The sequence below is a fragment of the Lissotriton vulgaris genome, chromosome 5 (genome assembly GCF_964263255.1).
Source record: "Lissotriton vulgaris chromosome 5, aLisVul1.2, whole genome shotgun sequence".
Lineage (NCBI taxonomy): Eukaryota > Metazoa > Chordata > Amphibia > Caudata > Salamandridae > Lissotriton > Lissotriton vulgaris.
This window is the reverse complement of record NC_141693.1, coordinates 1,889,447,803-1,889,466,885: the sequence shown is the minus strand read 5'-3', so window position 1 is coordinate 1,889,466,885 and position 19,083 is coordinate 1,889,447,803. Positions and strand designations below refer to the sequence as shown.

General features: G+C 45.8%; 1 protein-coding gene across 2 annotated transcripts in view; it reads right to left on the bottom strand.

Moving 5' to 3' along the window:
• The window catches only part of LOC147717634 (E3 ubiquitin-protein ligase TRIM39-like), a 304,954-nt gene that overhangs the window by 216,685 nt on the left and 69,186 nt on the right, over window positions 1-19,083 (bottom strand). The gene's annotated exons all lie outside the window — the stretch shown is intronic.

Below are 19,083 nucleotides of genomic sequence, written 5' to 3'. Positions count from 1 at the left end.
ATGTGAGCTGTGGATCACATGCTTTGCATAGATAATATAGTAATCTCCCAAAGTGGTGGCTAACCTGTAGCTGTTGCAGTTGTTTGAAAGAATGTACGTAGAACTGCCTGGCCCACCCTAGCTTGCTGTCTTTGTGAATGTGTGAGGTGTAGACCATGTTGCAGCTTTGCAGTTGGCATTTATGGTGATGTTTCCTAAGAAAGCCATGAAAGCCCCTAGTATGCGAGTGGACTGCATTCTAGAGGGAATTTTTAATGTTCGTTTCGCTTTTGCATAACTTGACAATCCACTGTGCAATACCTGATTTTGAGATGGGATTGCCTTTATGAGGTGGAGCAAAAGCACACAGAGTTGTTTCGTTTTACCAAAAGGTTTTGTCCTTCCTATGTAGTAGAGTAATGCTCTTTTAATATCTAAGATATGCAGAGTACGTTCTGCCACCAAATCTGGTTTAGGGAAGAACACAGGCAACTCAACAGATTGGTTAATATGGAACGCAGCGATCACCTTGTGTAAAAATCTAGGATTAGTCCGAAGAAGCCACTTTGTTTTGGTGTACTTGTAAAAATGGTTCCAGTATGGTTAGTGTTAGACGGGGACCGGGAGGGTCGGCCGAGGACAAGGGGAGAGGCCTCCGGTGAGGGCCGTCTCCAGCGATCGTACAGACAAGTAACTTCCCCCCCACAGATGGACACCACACAAGGATAAGGTTAACGTTCTTTATAGGCAATTCTTGAAGTACGGTTGTACGGTACAATGAGATCAGGACACGAGGATCCTCTCAATTCTAGTCTCGGACAGGGAAAAGGGGTAGCGGGACAGTCTTTGTTACCAATCTGGTACTGCGATGAGACGATGGTAGCTCACAATCCTCGAGCTCGGCGTTCGAGAAGGACGGCCCGCGGCAGCGCCAGCAGGTCCCGAGGTGGTCGTAGATAGGAACGGGCCGCGGCAGCGCCAGCAGGTCCCGACGAGGACAAAGGTTGCAAGAAGGCCGCGGCCCTTTGATGTCCGGACCCTCGCACTTGGAGGTCGGGAGGTCCGGGATGAGGGAGTCCAGACACCCAGCAGGGGGGTGGAGCCAGCGCCCGGGGAGGCTGGGGGCGATCGGCACCTGGCGGGGGAGAGCCATCGACACTCCTTTCTCCCATTGACCTGCCAAGTGGTCTGTTCACCTCCTGGGTGGATGGTGGTGCCGGGATGTCGGGGTCTGGCCAGGCCCAGGGTTAGGGTCGAGCTGAGGCCATGCGGCCTCGTGGTGCAGTGTCCAAGATGGCGGCCGGGCAATGGTGCTGACAGTGGCCCGGGCCAGTGATACAGAGATGTCCGGGAGCAGGAGTCCCGTAGGGGACGGTTTGCGGGTTGCTTCTGTGGGTAGCACCTGTAGAGCCGGTGTCCGGGCCCTGTCATGCGGGGAGGGAGCGAGCCCTTTATGTGGCCTGTCCAACAGTTAGTGCCTGAGGCTCTTCTACTCTCCTCAATGATGTAATAGCTATGAGGAAAGCGACTTTCCAAGTGAGAAATTGTAGCTCACATTTGTGTAATGGCTCAAAGGGTGGACCCATCAGTCTGGTGAGGACAAAATTGAGATTCCACACTGGGGCAGGTGGAAGTCTTGGGGGTATGACTCATTTGAGTCCTTCCATAAATGCCTTTTTTAACAGGCAAAAGAGAGAGATGTCTATTTTGAAGGTATGCAGCTATTGCATCAATATGTAAGCGTGTGGATGTGTATGCTAAATTTGAATGCTGTAGATCAGGGGTGTCAAACTCAAATTCATCAGGGGCCGCATCAGCAGTTTGGTCACCCTCAAAGGGCCGGTTGTACGCATTGAAGATGTCCCTCCCAGTTGTTGTCCCATACATGGCGACCACATCCAAGAGCTCCTCACTGACAGACAAGTCTTCCTTCACACCTCTTACAAAAATAGCTAGATGAGCTGTATTAGTATTGTCAGTGCTTTCATCAACAGCTAATGAAAATGCCAGATAACTGCATGCCTCTTCAGCCAACTTTGTTTTAAGATTACAGGCTAGGTCCCTGACTCGGTCTGTGATGGTGTTTCTTGACAAGCTGACATTGTTAAAAGCCTGTCTCTGCTCAGGGCACACCTGTTCACATACCTTCAGCATACACTGCTTCGCCAATGCACCTTCTGAAAAGCACTTTGAAGCTCGCGCAATTTCTTCAGCCACAAGATAGCTGGCTTTCACTGCTGCATCATTTTTTGCTGTCATTTTTGCAAAAATATTCCGTTGAGAATGCAGGCTACCTTTTAATTCTTGGACCTTTTGTTGCTTTTCCTGGTGGCTAAGGTTAGCAAATTTGGCTCCATGTTTGGTCTCAAAGTGCCGGCGTAAATTGTATTCCTTCATCACTGCCACTGCCTCATAGCAAATAAGACATACCGGCTTGTCTCCATTAATCACAAACATGTATTCACTTTCCCATCTCTGCTGAAATTGCCTTCCCTCTGCATCAACTTTTCTTTTCTTGGACATTTTTCGGTTATTTGATTGTAGTTTATGGTCCCTACACCACTGTAAAGTGACACGGAAGTGGTCAGTATATCCAAAGTTTACCGCTCAGACTTTTAAGCAGAATAATAAGCAGAACCCCCCCCCCCCCCCCCCACATACATCATATGTGTACTTACAGTACAGGAGAGAAGGGTTCAGGCAGCCGTTGGATCTGTCACAGATCACAGGATGGCATGCGCTCAACAAGTGGAGGTTTCCTGAATGCATGTAAAGTGGAGGTTTCCTGTGTAGAACGGCCGGCGCTGCTAGAGGGCAGACGTTCTCTGGCTTGTAGGCTGCCGCGCATGCGCTGAAGAGGCGGCTTTCTTGTGTCAATAACGCTAGAGGGCAGACGTTCTCTGGCTTGTAGGCTGCCGCGCATGCGCTGAAGAGGCGGCTTTCTTGTGTCAATAACGCTAGAGGGCAGACGTTCTCTGGCTTGTAGGCTGCCGCGCATGCGCTGAAGAGGCGGCTTTCTTGTCTCAATAAAAAAAAGCGAGAATAAAAGGTGAAGGCTGGCGACCGGCGGCGGCTACACGGGCCACATGACGAGGTCTGGCGGGCCGGATTCGGCCCGCGGGCCTTGTGTTTGACACCACTGCTGTAGATGCAGTAAATGGCAGATGATATTTTAAACAGAACCATCAAGTGGGTTGATTTGATTGTTATTACAATAAATAACAAACTGCTTCCACTTTGCTGCATAGCAAACTCTTGTAGTAGAACTTCTATCCTCTTTGATAATGTTCATGCAGTCTGGCGGAACATTGAGGTAGCCAAACTCTACAATTCCAGGAGCCAGATTGCAAGGTTGAGATGACCGGGATCTGGATGTCTTAACTCTCCATGGTTCTGCGTGAGGAGATTGGGTGCAAAATTTAGTTTTTGGTGATGGACTACTGAGAGCTCCAACAGGGTGGTCAACCACGGTAGATGGGCCCATGTGGGAGCAACTAGGATTAGTGTCAGGGATGCCTGCCTGAGCTTCTGAACCACTAGTGGAATGAGTGGGAGAGGCAGAAAAGCCTGGGAAAATATCCCTGACCAATTCATCCATAGCACATTGCCTTTGGACCATGGGTGTGGATACCTGGAGGCAAAGCTTGGGCATTTTGCGTTTTGGTGAATGGCGAACAGATCTATGCCTGGGAAGCCCCATATCTGAAAAAATGGGAGAAGAACTTAAGGGTGGAGTTCCCACTCATGGATCTGTTGTCTCTGTCTGCTGAGCAAATCCGCAATCTGATTCTCTACTCCTAGAAGGTGTTCTATGAGGAGATACATTTTGTGATGTATGGCCCACTTCCAGATGGTCTGTGCTAATTGTGGCAGCTGGAGAGAGTGCGTCTCCCCCGGTTTCTGTATGAAATACATTGCTGTCATGTTGTCTGTGCGTATCAGGACAGCTTTGCATACCAGGTGAATTTGAAAGGCTTTGAGCGCTAGAACCATCGCCAGAAGCTCTAGATGATTTATGTGAAGCTGCTTTTGATGCAGGCTCCACATGCCCTGAATTGTGTGAGTTTGGAGATGCGCTCCTCAACCAGTGAGTGATGTGTCTGCTGTTAGCACGGTCTGTGGAACCGGGTCAATGAAGGGCCGCCCTTTGGAAAGGTTTTGTGGATTTCACCACTGCAGAGAGCAATGAGTGCAGCCATCCACCAACACTATATCTGATAACTAACCCTGAGACTGATTCCACTGACGTGCTAAGCATTCCTGAAGGGGACACATTTGAAATCTTGCATAAGGGACTATTAAGATGCAAGTCGCCATCATTCCTAGTAACTGCATGAACACTCGAGCTGGCAAGGAGTGTTGAGGCTGGAACTGGGAAAGCAGAGTTTGAATGTTGTGGATTCTGGCCGGATTGGGATAGGCCAGAGCTTTTTGTGCATCTAGAGTGGCTCCTAAGTATGCTGCATGTTGGAGGGATGGAGATGAGACTTGGACAGATTCACTGAGAATCCAAGATCGTGGAGCAGCTGCACTGTTTTGTGAGTTTGTCGTAGACGTAGACAGTTTGCTTGCGAGCTTGCTTAATGAACCAGTCGTTTAAGTATGGGAAGACATGAATGTGTTATCTTCGTAGACGAGCTGCGACTACTGCCAGGCATTTGGTGAAAACCCTGGGAGCAGTAGTGACTCCGAATGGGAGTACTTGAATTAGTAATGTTGCCCCCCTACAACAAACCTGAGGTATTTGCGGTGAGCGGGGTGTATTGGGATGTGGAAGTAGGCGTCCTTTAAATCTAAAGTTGACAGAAAGTCGCCTTGCTGAAGGAGCGGGAGTAATTGTTGGAATGTCGCCATATGAAAGTGATCCGATTTGATTTATAGATTCAGGTCTCAGAGGTCCAGTATAGGTCTGAGAGAGCAGTGTTTTTTGGGGAATTAAGAAGTATAGGAAGTATACACCTGCCCCTTGATATTTAAATAGGACTGGTTCTATAGCTCCTTTTTGTGATGGAGAGAACTTGTTTGAGACGGTTGAGATGTTCATGTGACATTGTGTGTGATCTTGAAGGAATGTTTGGGGGAGTGTCTGTAAGTTCCAAGCAATAACTATATTGGATAATTTGTAAAACCCATCTGTCTGAGGTGATTGTATTCCACACAGGTAGAAATTGGGAGAGACTTTCCCCGCCAGGAGTGGAATGATCTGGGGTAGAGGAAGGAAGTCACTGTTTGGTGTTTGCAGGGGAAGTGAGTGGTGAATTGCCTCTGCCACTTCCCTTGCCGTTGTTCCTTCTACATTTTCTTCTAAAGTAACCTCTTGACGAGGGTGATTGATTATTGCCCTTGTAAGAAGAGGAGGGCTTCTCTGATGAATTGTTTTTGGAGACACCCCTATAAAAGGAGCGACAAAAGGATCCCCGATTGGAAGGGAGTTGCAAAGCCCCCATGGATTTTGCAACCTCAGTATCTTTTTTCATCTTCTCTAAAGTGTCCACTGTAGGCCGAATAGGTGCTCTTTATCAAAGGGTTGGTTCAGAATAGAGGCTTGGACCTCGGTTTTGAACCCCGAAATTCTGAGCCAAGCATGTCTGCGTAGCAACAAACGGGTGTTGACTGTGCTGGCTGCTGTGTTTGCTGCGTCTAAGGCGCACCTAATAGAAGTATTAGTAATTAATTTCCACTCCTGAATTAGGTCATTGGCTTTGGATTTGTGCTCGTCGGGTAAAACTGCATTCATTTTTCTAGCTCATCATAGTGAGCTCTGTCGTAGCGAGCTAAGAGAGCTTGTGCATTTGCAATTCGCCAGTGAATGGCTGCTTGTGATGCTATTCTTTTGCCAGAGGGATCAATTAATTTTGATTCCTTATCAGGAGGAGGGGCATTTCCTGTAATTTGGGAGTTTGCTCTTTTGCAATCGTTGGAGACTACAAGGGAGTCTAATGGAAGTTGACCAGTGATGTAAGTGGGGGTCAGTAGGTGCTGGCTTGTACATTTTCTCAATTCTGGGCATGATAGTTCTTGCCCGCACAGGCTCTTTAAAAATCTCGTCAGTATGTTTAAGCATTTCCTTAAGCATAGGTAGTGTCTGTGTTGATCTCTGAAAGAAGCTTAAGGGCTCAAATGGAAAATCCTCTTCAAGAGCCTCTTTATGAAATTCCACCCCATGATATTGAGCAGCCCTAATAGGTAGCTCTGTATACTCTATATTGTCATCAGGTGGTGAGGGTTTGGAAGGGTATGGATCCGGATCATTGTCTGTGATCAGATCTGTATTGTAGTCCTCCCAGGGCTCATTAGTGTCCTATTTTCATCCCCATCCCCTTCATACTGTGTATCAGGTGATTGAGTTTGTGGGGAATTGGTGGGTGTGATGAGCTAATTTGGGTCAATAGGTGAAGGAGGTGTAATAGGAGGAGGAAAAGGGTTAGTACCCACTTCTTGAGTTTTAAAGGAATATGGTAGTCCTCTTGTATGCCGATTTTCCTTTTCTCTGGCAATTTTACATGAATATGTCCAGTATCTGATGGATAACCAGTTCTTTTTGTTTCGGATCGTGTTTGCGGGCACAACGTTGAAACGAGGCTCTTTAGATGGAACAGTTGTTTTCCCTTTGCGCGCCATACTTTTTGTCGTCAAAGGTTTCGGCTCCAAAGCTTTCGGCTCAGAAGATTTACTGTTCGGTAGCGAGGGAATGGCCACAACGACGTGCTTCGATTTCAATGCCGAAGGGTGCGGTTCGGCATCGACATGGGCTGACTCGATTCTAGCCGGAAGGCTTTGATTCAGGTTTTGGTGCCGGGCTGGAGGGTGGGACGTCCAAAACTTTTTCTTGATGCCGACCTTGGCACGAGAGCAGAGAAAGGACCGGAGCCTTTTTCTTCAACAAATATTGGGGCAGAGGTGGTGTCTGTCTTCATGGTACACTGACCCAGTGTTACTTACTCTTGTTCTTCCATGTCTGAGTCAGCTTCGGATGTGTTCCCCCTCTTCTTCGGCTCCCTGTGCGTGGAATTCTTCCTGGTCGGAATCTTCACTGAAGATGTCTGGTGCGGAGCCACTTTGTGGGTGCATATCATGACGTCGAGCCCGACGGTCACGGAGCTTCTTATTGGATCGAAACGAGCGTCACACGTCACAGTCTTGCTTGTAGTGTTCCAGGGATAGACAGAGAATGCACACTTCATGCAAGTCGGTGCGCAAAAACTTAGCGCGACACCCGGGACAGAATTTGAATGGAGTCCATTTATTCGATACCCGGGTCAGAATTTGAATGGAGTCCATTCATTCGACTGCTAACGAGCCTGATGTGGGTAGGCCCAACAGCACTCCACGAATCTTCTGATCTAAGGCTTTGACTCAAAACGATACGCGAAGAATGGGAAATGCGACTGAGAACAATACCGTTGAGGGTAGTGGATTGCGCGTCGAGGGGAACCCGAGAAACGGTGTCGAAGCGGAGCGCTGCAATTCACATCCGAACCCGAACCCAATGGCAGAAAAAACCAATCTGACAATGGGGTCAGTCACCTACCTCATGACTGGAAAAGACTTCTTCGAAGAAAAACAAAGTGCAAACATCCGGACCCAACCTTAGATGGCAGACTATGCAAAGCATCTGATCTACAGCGCAAATGCCTCGAACAAAGAGTTTAGATGAAATACAATATTTGGCTAAGATCACACAAATTAGGAGGGGAATCCTCGATTTATCCAGGTATTCTGGTTTCACTTTGTACAAATCGGTCAGTATATGGATACCTATTTTTCTTCCCTTACGCTAATGCTTTGTTTTTACCTGGGTACATTTTATAGCAAAATATAGTGGGAACTCGACTCAAAGGTAATAAAGACCTTTACATGAGCACTAGTTACATTGCACAAGGTCACATGCGTTGTTTGTAGGCACGGGGAGATTGAGGGCCTGATTCACAGAGGAAAACTTACACTTTTGTACAAGTTTATTTTTTTTCCCTATTTTCAAAAGTATTTTACTAACAGTATCTTTACGACTACGGAGTCTCCTCTTCGGAGCTTAGTTTACACACATAAAAAGATAGGGCAGTTCTATCTTTTTATGTGCAGAGACTCAGTGACGAGTGCGGAGACTCCACAGTCGTAAAGATATTGCTCATAAAATACCTTTAGTGAATAGGAACAAATCATTAACTTACACAAAAGTGTGAGATTCCCTTTGTGAATCAGGCCCCAAGTGATTTGTCCAGAATCACAGGATATTGATTCGATGCAGGGACTCGATCTTGAATCATCAGGCTGCCGCTCTGGCCATATCAGACAGGTGGGGCGTGGTCACGTCCCAAGCAAATGCACAGCTCATTGTGCCGTTCAGGCCTACATGTATCTGTATCAAACATTAATATTTACTCCATCTCATCCTTATATTCGCATGCTTTAATCCCATTTTTCAAGCTTTGAAAAGAGTCCACAAGTCGAGTATACATAGCTGATTTACATGTTTCTACTGTTCCCAGTGTGTCTATCCAGACTTTCCATAAGAACATGACTGAGGCTTAGCGTTCTTTCCAGGCAGCATTTTATTCGATAAAAAATGACCCAATGCATTTCGGGCTCATCACCCTTCTTCGGGGGTCGCTGTGGAAAATCATGAAAAAGCGCTATTACCAACTGCTGGTAACACAAACATTAGCAATTATCATTTGTCCCTTCAAATAAAATAATGTTCTATACTATGCTCCCAAACGAAAATCATCATCTCTACGTGAATTAACATGCACTGGTTTATACAGAAATACCTCTTGTTCAGAACCATTCTTTGTTGTGCCTTTCTTAAACTTCCTATCTGCGCTTCTTTCCCCTTATAACTAATCAAAAAACAGACTCCAGACTAAACAGTTCTGTATTCTTTATCCTCCACGTGTCCCTGACAGTGTACAAACGTTGTTCCCTCTCACTCTGATGTGGCTTCACCCCTCTTCGTCCCCCTTGCCACTGCCCTCAAGCAATCTTCCTGTGACCTTTACTTGCATGTTTTCAATCTTTCCTCATCTCCTCGCTCACCATACTGGTTCGCTTCTATACACCATCCCACCGCGTTGTTTAATTAACCACCCATTCACTATACTGTGACGCCTTACAGTTACACTCTTGTACATACCTGCCATGCAACGTTAAAATATCTCCACCCTCGCTGTTTCTCCAACCAGTTTCTAAAGCGCCCCACAATCCCTTTCACTTTTAAAATGATTCTTTGCATCTCCCCATTGGTTCAGCAGTTCAGGTTTATAGAAGCGAGGGGTGAAGCCAGATCAGAGTGAGAGAGAACAACGTTTGTACACTGTCAGGGACACGTGGAGGATAAAGAATACAGAACTGTTTAGTCTGGAGTCTGTTTTTTGATTAGTTATAAGGGGAAAGAAGCGCAGATAGGAAGTTTAAGAAAGGCACAACAAAGAATGGTTCTGAACAAGAGGTATTTCTGTATAAACCAGTGCATGTTAATTCACGTAGAGATGATGATTTTCGTTTGAGAGCATAGTATAGAACATTATTTTATTTGAAGGGACAAATGATAATTGCTAATGTTTGTGTTACCAGCAGTTGGTAATAGCGCTTTTTCATGATTTTCCACAGCGACCCCCGAAGAAGGGCGATGAGCCCGAAATGCATTGGTTCATTTTTTATCGAATAAAATGCTGCCTGGAAAGAACGCTAAGCCTCAGTCATGTTCTTATGGAAAGTCAGGATAGACACACTGGGAACAGTAGAAACATGTAAATAAGCTATGTATACTGGACTTGTGGACTCTTTTCAAAGCTTGAAAAATGGGATTAAAGCATGCGAATATAAGGATGAGATGGAGTAAATATTAATGTTTGATACAGATACATGTAGGCCTGAACGGCACAATGAGCTGTGCATTTGCTTGGGACGTGACGACGCCCCACCTGTCTGATATTAGTACCTCAGTGCCATGGGGCATGGCGCTATAGCAACCTGCACGCAATCTTTGTACATATGGACTAGACAAGATTAAGGATTGATTAAAAAGAAAAAAGAAGGTGTGCATCCTATCCTCTTCAAGATGTCTTCATAGCTCTGGCCATATCGGCACATACTGGGTAGAGGGAGGAAGGCAGAAGCCACATAAAAGCTCAGCTCGTTATGGGCTCAAGGTTTCAACAGGACCTTGAGCTGAGTCAGAGCCAGACTTCAGGCTTGAGCCTGGCTCCATCTTTTTAGTGGCTCGTCCATCTCTACTAATTTTATGGATATACTGGGATGGGTGTTCTCTTTGTACTTTCTAATAACTGTTTCGATATTACCGATTGTGGACAAATCGGGTATATGGGGTCTTAATTAGCTTTTTACTCTGTTTAACACTTCTTGATTTATTGAATTATAGGAAAGTGATGATTTGGTTGTGTTGATAAAACTGCAGGTGATGCATTAGGATTCATGTGTCTCTGAAGTAAAATGGCTGCTCCAGGCCTTAGGATATTATTATACCTTATGTATTATTATACTGTAGTTTATTTTTGCCTTAATAGTTTGTATTCAGGTGGTGGTAATTTGCAGTTGGGGCGGTTCACTGCCAATTTCGTCTTTACTACTCCAAGATGGTGTCTGAACTTCACAGTGAAGAGGAAGGTCCCACCCATGTGATTATGTGACATGTTTTAAGATGGCGCTCATAAGGACACGGTATGCCTAGATTTTAGCCCTGAGCTGCTTCTGTCTTTCAAAATTACTACTTTAGAGCCATTCCTAAAAATACTTCTGCATTTTACAACTTTCCCCAAAATATTCCAGGACTGGAGTTTGAATACTAAATACACCTTCTGGAATATTTGGGGGAAACTTGTTCTTTCCCCAAATATTCTAGGACATAAATGTAACTTTGACCTTCCAGTGTCCACCACACCCACTGCTGACCTGAGGGTGCAGCTGAGGGGACTACAATGAGATGTATGTGCTTTAAGTATGATTATAAAGGTATGATTTGGGTTTGTGAGAGCTATCACCAACTTAAGGCAGATGCTTTATTATTGGTTTATTTATAATATTTTGTGGACATTAAATTATGTATATTTTCTAGCCCTGGGGAAGTCTAGGAGACGATGCCAGACGAAACATTTGTGGGCTAAAAAAAAGAAAAAAAAACGAAGGCCGAGAGACAATATTTTTAGTACTTTTAATAAATTTTGCAATGCTATTTTATCATGTAAATATTTGTAATAATTTTAACTAATTATGCAAATAAAACCTCTTTGACTTTGACTTGTGTAGCCTAAAAGCATCTGATGAAGAGAAAATAATAAAGACTATCTACTGGAAGACATTTTAATATACATTGGTTCGGTTTAGGAGTATGTCCGAAAGGAATTAAAAAAATTAACAGTGTTATGTATTGCCTTAGAAGTGTTGGTATTTTTATACTGTCTTTATGTAATGCTTGTATCTAATTTATCTTGATCCTCTCTCATGCAACTGTGGTACGTTTTTACGATTGTTATACGCAACATCTGTATTCTTTACAACTGGAGCATTGTTTTTTTTTTGTTTTATACAAGATCATATTCAAGTCTTTTGCAATACGCATGTTTTACTGCAATCCTACCCTACTATTCCACAGCGGTCAATGATATTTTATGTATGATTTATTTTAACAGACCATCCATGCAAGTATGCCTTTTTTGTATTTCCTTTGTTTTATACTTACTTTGGATTATGTTTGTTTTTTGCAAAATTATAATAAAAACGCTTTGAAATAAAAAGTGTGGTTGAGGACTTTGGATTCTGCTGGTTTGTGCGCCAGTGGAGCTCTAACAGGTGTTTAATATGAGTGCGGCATTGGAGGTTGAGAGTGGTTCTCACCACCCATTTCTCAATGATCATCAGCCTTTCAGTGAGTTTTGTGATGATCCCAGCATAGAGGATGATTCCGTAGTCCAGCTTGCTTGTGACTAGGGCGTGTGTGAAAGTTTTACAGTTGCTGACTGGGAGGCATTTGAAATTCTTCCTCAGTATCTTCAGGATATGGAAGCATGTGGTGTTGAAGGCATTCACTTGGATGGTCATGTCGAGTGTGGTGTTGATGAGGATGCAGAGGTTCTTGGAGTGAGTGGTGGGGTGTTGGTAATAGCTCGGTTGGCCGCCAGGTGGACTCCCACAGTGAAGTACTCTTCACAATTTTTGTCTTGTTGGTGTGCATCTTCAAAAAGGTGGTCTTCATCCAGTTGGTAATTTCAATCAGCAGGCATTGAACTCGATCCGGGTACTTGGTCTCTTCTCTGTGAATGAGAGAATGAGTTGTGTGTCATCAGCATAGGAAAGGACGTTGATGTTGTGAGAGTGGATGATGCTAGCTAGTGGAATCATGTATGCATTGAAGGTGGTCTGGCTCAGGGTAGATCACTGCAGAACTCCACAGATGAGGTCTCAGGGGTCGGAGCAGATGAGGTCTCAAGGGTCGGAGGAGTACGGTGCTAGCCTGACTGTCTGGGTCTTTCCAGTCAGAAAGGAGCAGATGCATTGGCGTGCATGTCCTTGGATTCCTATAGCGTGTAGGCGTTAGATACAGATTGGTTAGGAAGTTGTCAAACACGGCAGAGATGTCCAAGAGGATGAGGGTTCCTGTGTCTCCTCTGTCTAGAGTTAAACAAGTCATATTTGGGGGAAATAATGAGGCCAGTTCCAGTGCTGTGGTTGGGTCTGAAACCAGAATGAGTGATATAGACGAGTTGGTGGTTGTTAATGTATTCAGTGAGTCGTCTGTTGATTTTTTTCTCTAAGACCTTGGCCGAGAATGGCAGCTGAGAGTATGGTCTGTAGTTGTCGAGTGTTGAATGGTCAGCAGAGGTTTTCTTCAGCAAAATAGGGACAGTTGTGGGTTTACAAGCATCTAGGATAGTTGCGGATGAGGTGGAGGCATTCAGAATGGGTGTGGACATTGCGCTGATGGGTTGCAGTCCTCGGGAGTAGGCGTGGTGGTGGCAGGGGTCTGATGGAGCAATTGAGTGGACAGGCAACATGTTGGTGGCGGTTTCTTCTGGGTGATGACAGGCCGTTGTGGGTAGCATTGGTTCTTTGGGTGAGATTGTCAGGTGTTTGCCAGGGTCTGTTGTGTCTAGTTTCTGGTTGACATTGGTGTAAATGGCGGTGTTTCCGTTGCTGGAGAATTGGGAGAAATGTTTGCCGAGGTCCTCCGAGAGGGTGATCGAGTTGGAGGCGGCCACTGAGGAGGTGAAATTCTTCATAATGGTGAAGATTTGTTTATTTCCGTTGGTGCTGGCATCCATGCGATCGGCTAGAGCACAACGTTTGGTGGTCTAGATCATTCGGTGCTAGCGTCCCAGGGAAGATTTGAACATGCTCCTGTCTGCATCGTCCTGGCTCATTCTCCATTTATGCTCCAGTTGTTAGAGGCATTTCCTCAGTCTAATTTCCTCCATGTACCAACTAGCCTGGGGTCTAGATCTTGTTGACTAACTATGTTTGAGGGGGCCAGAGAATCAGCGTAGAAGGTGATCCAATTGTTAAAATTCTTGATAGCTTTAGGGAGTCTGTTGCTGTGTTCGGGTCAGTGGTTGTTGAAGCAGTTTTCCAATCACTGTCAGTGATGCTGTTTAAGATTCGGCAGGCCGTTTGTGAGAAAGTGTCCTATTTCTACATGGTTGACCCACTTTTTTCTGAATTGCTGATGTGCTTTGACTGAGTGTGCCCTGGGCTCCTGCTAATCAGGTATTCAGGGCCTATGTTTTTTCCCTAAAACTGCATTGATGCCTAAACCTAATTGGCATCTCTGGCCACAGGTCAGCTCCTGGTAAATGGTACCACAGGTACCCAGGGCACTGTGACCAGAGAAGACCTTTAAGAGCTGCAGCACTTATTGTGCCACCCTTAGAGGTCCTGTACCATTACACTCACACACTGCCTTTGCAGGTTGCGTGTTTTGGTTGTGCGGAACAAAGTGAAGTGTCCACATGGCACACATCTCTGTGTGCCATGCCTACAACCCACTGCCCTGGCTGCCCTGTACCAGTGGTGAGGGTACAGGTGCATGATCCCTGTACCCCTACAGTTCTTAGACATTGTAAGTGCAGTGCTGCCATTAAGAGTACATGGTGCTGGGAGTTTGTCATTACAAACTCCAAAGCACCATAATAGCTATACTGAAACTGAGACGTTTGTTATCAAACTTCTCAGCACATGAAACCCACAGTGTTGCCAGAGTGGGATTTGATGAAAAATGCACACAGAGGGCATCTTAGAGATGCTCCCCGAAAACTGACCCACCACTAGTGTCCAGGCTGAGTGGCTGCTTTCAGCTGCCACCACCAGACATGTTTCTGGACCCCTGGGTCGAGAGCCTGCTGCTCCCTGGGGCCTGAAACATTGCACATCCTGGGACCAAGTGCCAAGCCTCCTCCCCCAAGATGGGCAGGGTTCACGAAGGGGAAGCTTCAAAGGCTTGCCACCTTTGTGAGCTTCCCCAAGCCACTTGGTGCTTTCAGCATCAGGTCTCCACTGGTTCGGACCCACATTTTTCCCGGGAGAACCGGCGGGAAAAACAAGTGAGGGAGAGAGGTGTGCCCACCTCTGCCTATTCCACACCTCAGGTGGGGGAGGCGAGGTGATGTACAACTCTCTAAGCATACAGGAATGATGCATTCTGGTAGATTAAGGAATTCTTTATTGTGAGGATTGAAGAGGTTAACTTATGTGCAGCATATCACCTGTTGACCGTTAAGGAGGGCGGGTACACATTAAAATGCAGAGCGGGAGAGTGCTAGAGTTAGCTCTCTAGAACGAAGAAGTTGACTGCGATGGTGCGCAAAGATAATGGAGACGTTTTTCACGTAGGAAAGGATGAACGGGGACGTCCCCCCCTTTTTTTACAATTTGATGGATTTAAATGTCACGGTAAGCGCAAACTCCACACATGAGTGTGCATATAATGAAAAACTAGATTAGAGTTAATAGTGGGATTCTTCGTAAAAATAACAGGGATTAAACTTGGGAGACCGACCAGAATGCTGAGTGTAAGAATAGTGAACCTAGCATGCTGTTTGAACATGTTCTACGTTAGAGTTAAAAATATGACAGTGGATAAGATATTTCAATGGACATGTTTTTAATAACTTTTAAATAGTAACATGATGACACTGTTATCTTGACATAGAGTATTTAAAATGATACATTTGTTTACAATTGTAGATGTCCCTGACGAAGGGAGGTTTCCTCTCGAAATGCATTGGACTACAAATAATAAACCGTGACATGGAATGAACCCCACGCTTCTGAGTGCTATTTAAAATGGGAAAACTACAGATTGAATAAAATGAATTGAATGAACGAAAATATGGTTAAAATGAAATGATATGAATTTACGAAGATAAGATGATTGAAAATAAAACTTAATTCATTGGATTTAATCCATACATTGGCTGTGCAACTTTTGTGGATCCGAAACTGGGCCCATCGTACTTGCAACTCTCAGTCCCCGCCATCTTGCAGATGCGGGGACTCAGCCAACCAGGGTCAGGCTCATGCCCGGCTCCCACTGGAGGGTGGCATAATAGGGGGGGGACCCATTGGCTCCTATCTTTTTCCTACATGTAACGCCCCTAAATCTAGGTTTATGGGGCACCCCTGAAGCTTGCTTCCGCAGACAAGAAGAAACTACAAGGAGAAGAAGAAGGACCAAAAAGCTGTGCAGCAGCTCACAAGAGGAAGGGAAGACGCCCACTGACTTTGACCCAGCCCTACCAGCCTGTATCCACCTTGAACCTGCTCCTGTGAAATCTCAGTGTGTCCTGCAGCCAGCAACCTTCAAAACCCTACCTGCCTGATTTCAACCTCAAAGACTGTGTCTCCCGTGAACACCAGCTTTGTTAATCTGCAACCTCTGGTTCCGGCCGGACACCGCGGATCCGCCCCACTCTGCACCCGCCTTCCATGGCCCGAGCTAGAGAGGGCAAATACCACAAGGAGGTCCCCCCTGCGATCCTAACCCGAGATCTGGCAACCCCTGACCTGCCTGAAGCCTAAATCGGGAAGGTCCCCCCAACCGCGACCAGGAGTTTTTAAGAAGATCCGACCCCAAAAGGCACCCCTGCACCGACGCCCCACGGCCTTGGGTGGCCAAACCGACGGTGCCTAACCATCCCCTAACTTCCCAACTTACCTCTTGAAGTGGTGGTCTCACCCAGAAGACCTTCGTTCCCAAGCCTGCAGTGCCTTTGCAAACTGGAGGTTCCTCAATGCAAACAACAGGGTGCCCGACGTCGAAACAGCACCCTGCACCTGGCAGTCCTAGTACCGCTGAGGGTGCACATTTGGTGCTACTTTGTTTCCCCATTTGCCCTGAGCTAAAGTCCAGAAGCTTTGCTCGCACAACCAAGTGGCCGCTCGCCAGCATCCACCAACTGGAGGCCTAATATCCCCTATTGGATAACATTGGGCCTCAGCACTCTGCACCCAGCTGCCCTAGTGCCGCTGAGGGTGTAAATAGAGTGCATCCTTGACCCTGGGGGACCCCTGAGTCTATCCCCAGAACTTCAACTCCCACTACCAAATACTTACCTCAAAACTGATAACACTATTTTCCTCCATAGGATAACATGGACTGTTTTTCTGTGAAAAGGTTTTAAGTGTGGAGTTTGAAAACCTAAAGAAATTCTTTAAATTTGTACTGTTTAACAAAAACGATTTTACTTACCTGTTTACGGGAAATGTCCCAGAGTAGTATTCAGGTATCCTACTGCGAGTAAGAAAAATAATCCAAAAGTAACTTACCTGTAATCTTACTGAAGATCTCATTCAAAGTATATGTACTGTATTCTGAAAAGCACTGCATTATCAGTAACACTACTGTAATCAAATCAAAGTACATTCACAATTGCAATCCAAACTGTGTTACAATCTGTATATTTACTGCAAAGTAGTTATCACTTACCTGTGCCAGGCTTGCTTGTTTCCTGGAAATAGAATAACTAAAAGAATATTTTCGATACAAAAACAATTGGTCTGAAGTTCAGTCTTTGAGTGTGTGAATTCATTTGCTGACTGAGTGTGTACAACAAGTGCTTAACACTGTCCTCTGATACTGCCTTACTGTTTGACCACACTACCACAAATAGAGAGTGAGCTGCTAACTTACTTTACCTCTGCCTACCTTTGGGGTTCCACTGGACTCTGTGCACACTATACCTCACTTTGGTATAGTGTAAACAGAGCCAGCTTCCTACACTGATCTTGTGGTGATGTGTGTGCATTGGACTAGGACGGGGATGCTAAACTTGACACAGTTGTGGTCTTTCCAGAAGACGGGTGTGGTCTCGTCGAACTGCTGTTGTTGAAGCTGGTGACATTAGGGTCCAGGAGGTGTCTTGCAGGGCGGGGAGGTCCCTTTCCTTGTTGGGTGATGCCAAGGCTTCCAAGGTCTTCGATCAGAGCTTTTGAGTTGGTAGGGGGTATGGTATTCTAGTTGGAAGTTCAGGACTTCTATTAGGATGTAATTACTAGTGTTGATGACGAGTGGCGCGATGTAGTTTATGATGGTATCGCTGAAGTTTGGGTGCGGTCCTGGTGGTGGTCTGTAAAGCACAATGCTGGCTAGGATGGATTTGACTGCAACAGGGAGCTTGAATGTCCATGTTGGAGGATGACATGTCTGTGGAGGTGCTGCAGCTGATGGCTTTCTTGTGGATAATACTGATACCACCTCCAGGCCTGTGAAGTCTGTCTTGCCTTGCCTAGCTGAGGGGGAGAGGAGGCAGTGGCGTTGTCAGGTGCCAATGCGGGCTTCAGCCAGGCTTCTGTGAGAAAAAGAAGGCCAGAGGCTTTTTTTGAGCAGCAGATTCCAGATCTCTGTGGCATGTTTGGTTAGTGAGCCGGTGTTGAGGAGCATGCATGTGAGTTGCGGAATTTTGCGTGGGTGGTTTGCAGACTGCAGGAGAGAGAGGGGAGTGTTAGGTGCTGTTAGTACTGTTGCAGTGACTGTTTGGTGTTGGTAAGTGCATGGAAACTTCCAGGAAGCACAGGAAGCCCTCATTGTTGTTTGGTGCAGCATGGGGAGCAATGGCTGGGGTTGAGGTCACAGGAGGGGGGAGGACTGTGGTTTCTGATGCTAGGTGCGGTCCAGGCACAGATGTGCCTGCCTTTCTAACTTCGTGTGAACATTTTGCCGTGCATATGATTCTTCTGTCTCTGGTGGATAAAGGTGCTATTATGTAGCAGTGCCACCACTGACCCAGAACTGGGTTTGGACCTGAAACATAAAAGGAGCATGGGTGTGCTGGTCAGATGGTTAGTGCAGGCCAGTCCTCTCAGTCATGGCTGCAGCAGACAACCCAAGACCTGCACAGTAGGTTGATACCCTGAAGGGGACTAAACAGGTTAGTGGGTGGGGCAGAGCAAGATGCCAACCCGATGTGGTTGTAAAAGGTGACAGCTGAGCCTCCACCCTTATGAGAATTAGGTGTTAAGAAAAGAAGTCGAACCATATGTCACCTACCCCCTATAGAGGCTTTAGTTAAGGCCATCAGAACAAGACTGGGACTGCTATTGAGACTAAACACTAAAATCATTGAACACAGCCTGGTACACAATCTAGTTCTGTTAAGTAGAGTTCAATGCTTGTTCCAACGATATTGCAACGAGCACCTACGAGTGACTGATAAAGGCGGACTGCCTCAACCATACTCTTACTGAGTATTAGACACTGTTGATATTGAATGATATATTTTTGAAAAACATTATAATTACGGATGTTACAGTGGAAGCTCGAGCAATGCAGACCGTCCCAGTGACCACTGTCAAACTACACAAACAGGAAAATACACCAATACCAGGAGGAAAACTATTGACTATACTAGTGACTACACTGCCATTCCGGAACATGCAGTAATGCACTCTAATAATACCCGTACTACCCTCATCCCAGTGACTGTGGTTACTCCCCATGCACCCCCCAGAAGGTAGCTAAACATAATAATAAATACAATTATAGCATATCCAAACAAAAGCTCAAGACAAAAGCCGGTCCTCAAAGTTCATGTTAGTTGCAGTTTCAAACCATAGTCAGGACTCCCCTAACTCAGAAATGTCCGACCCCCGACATGA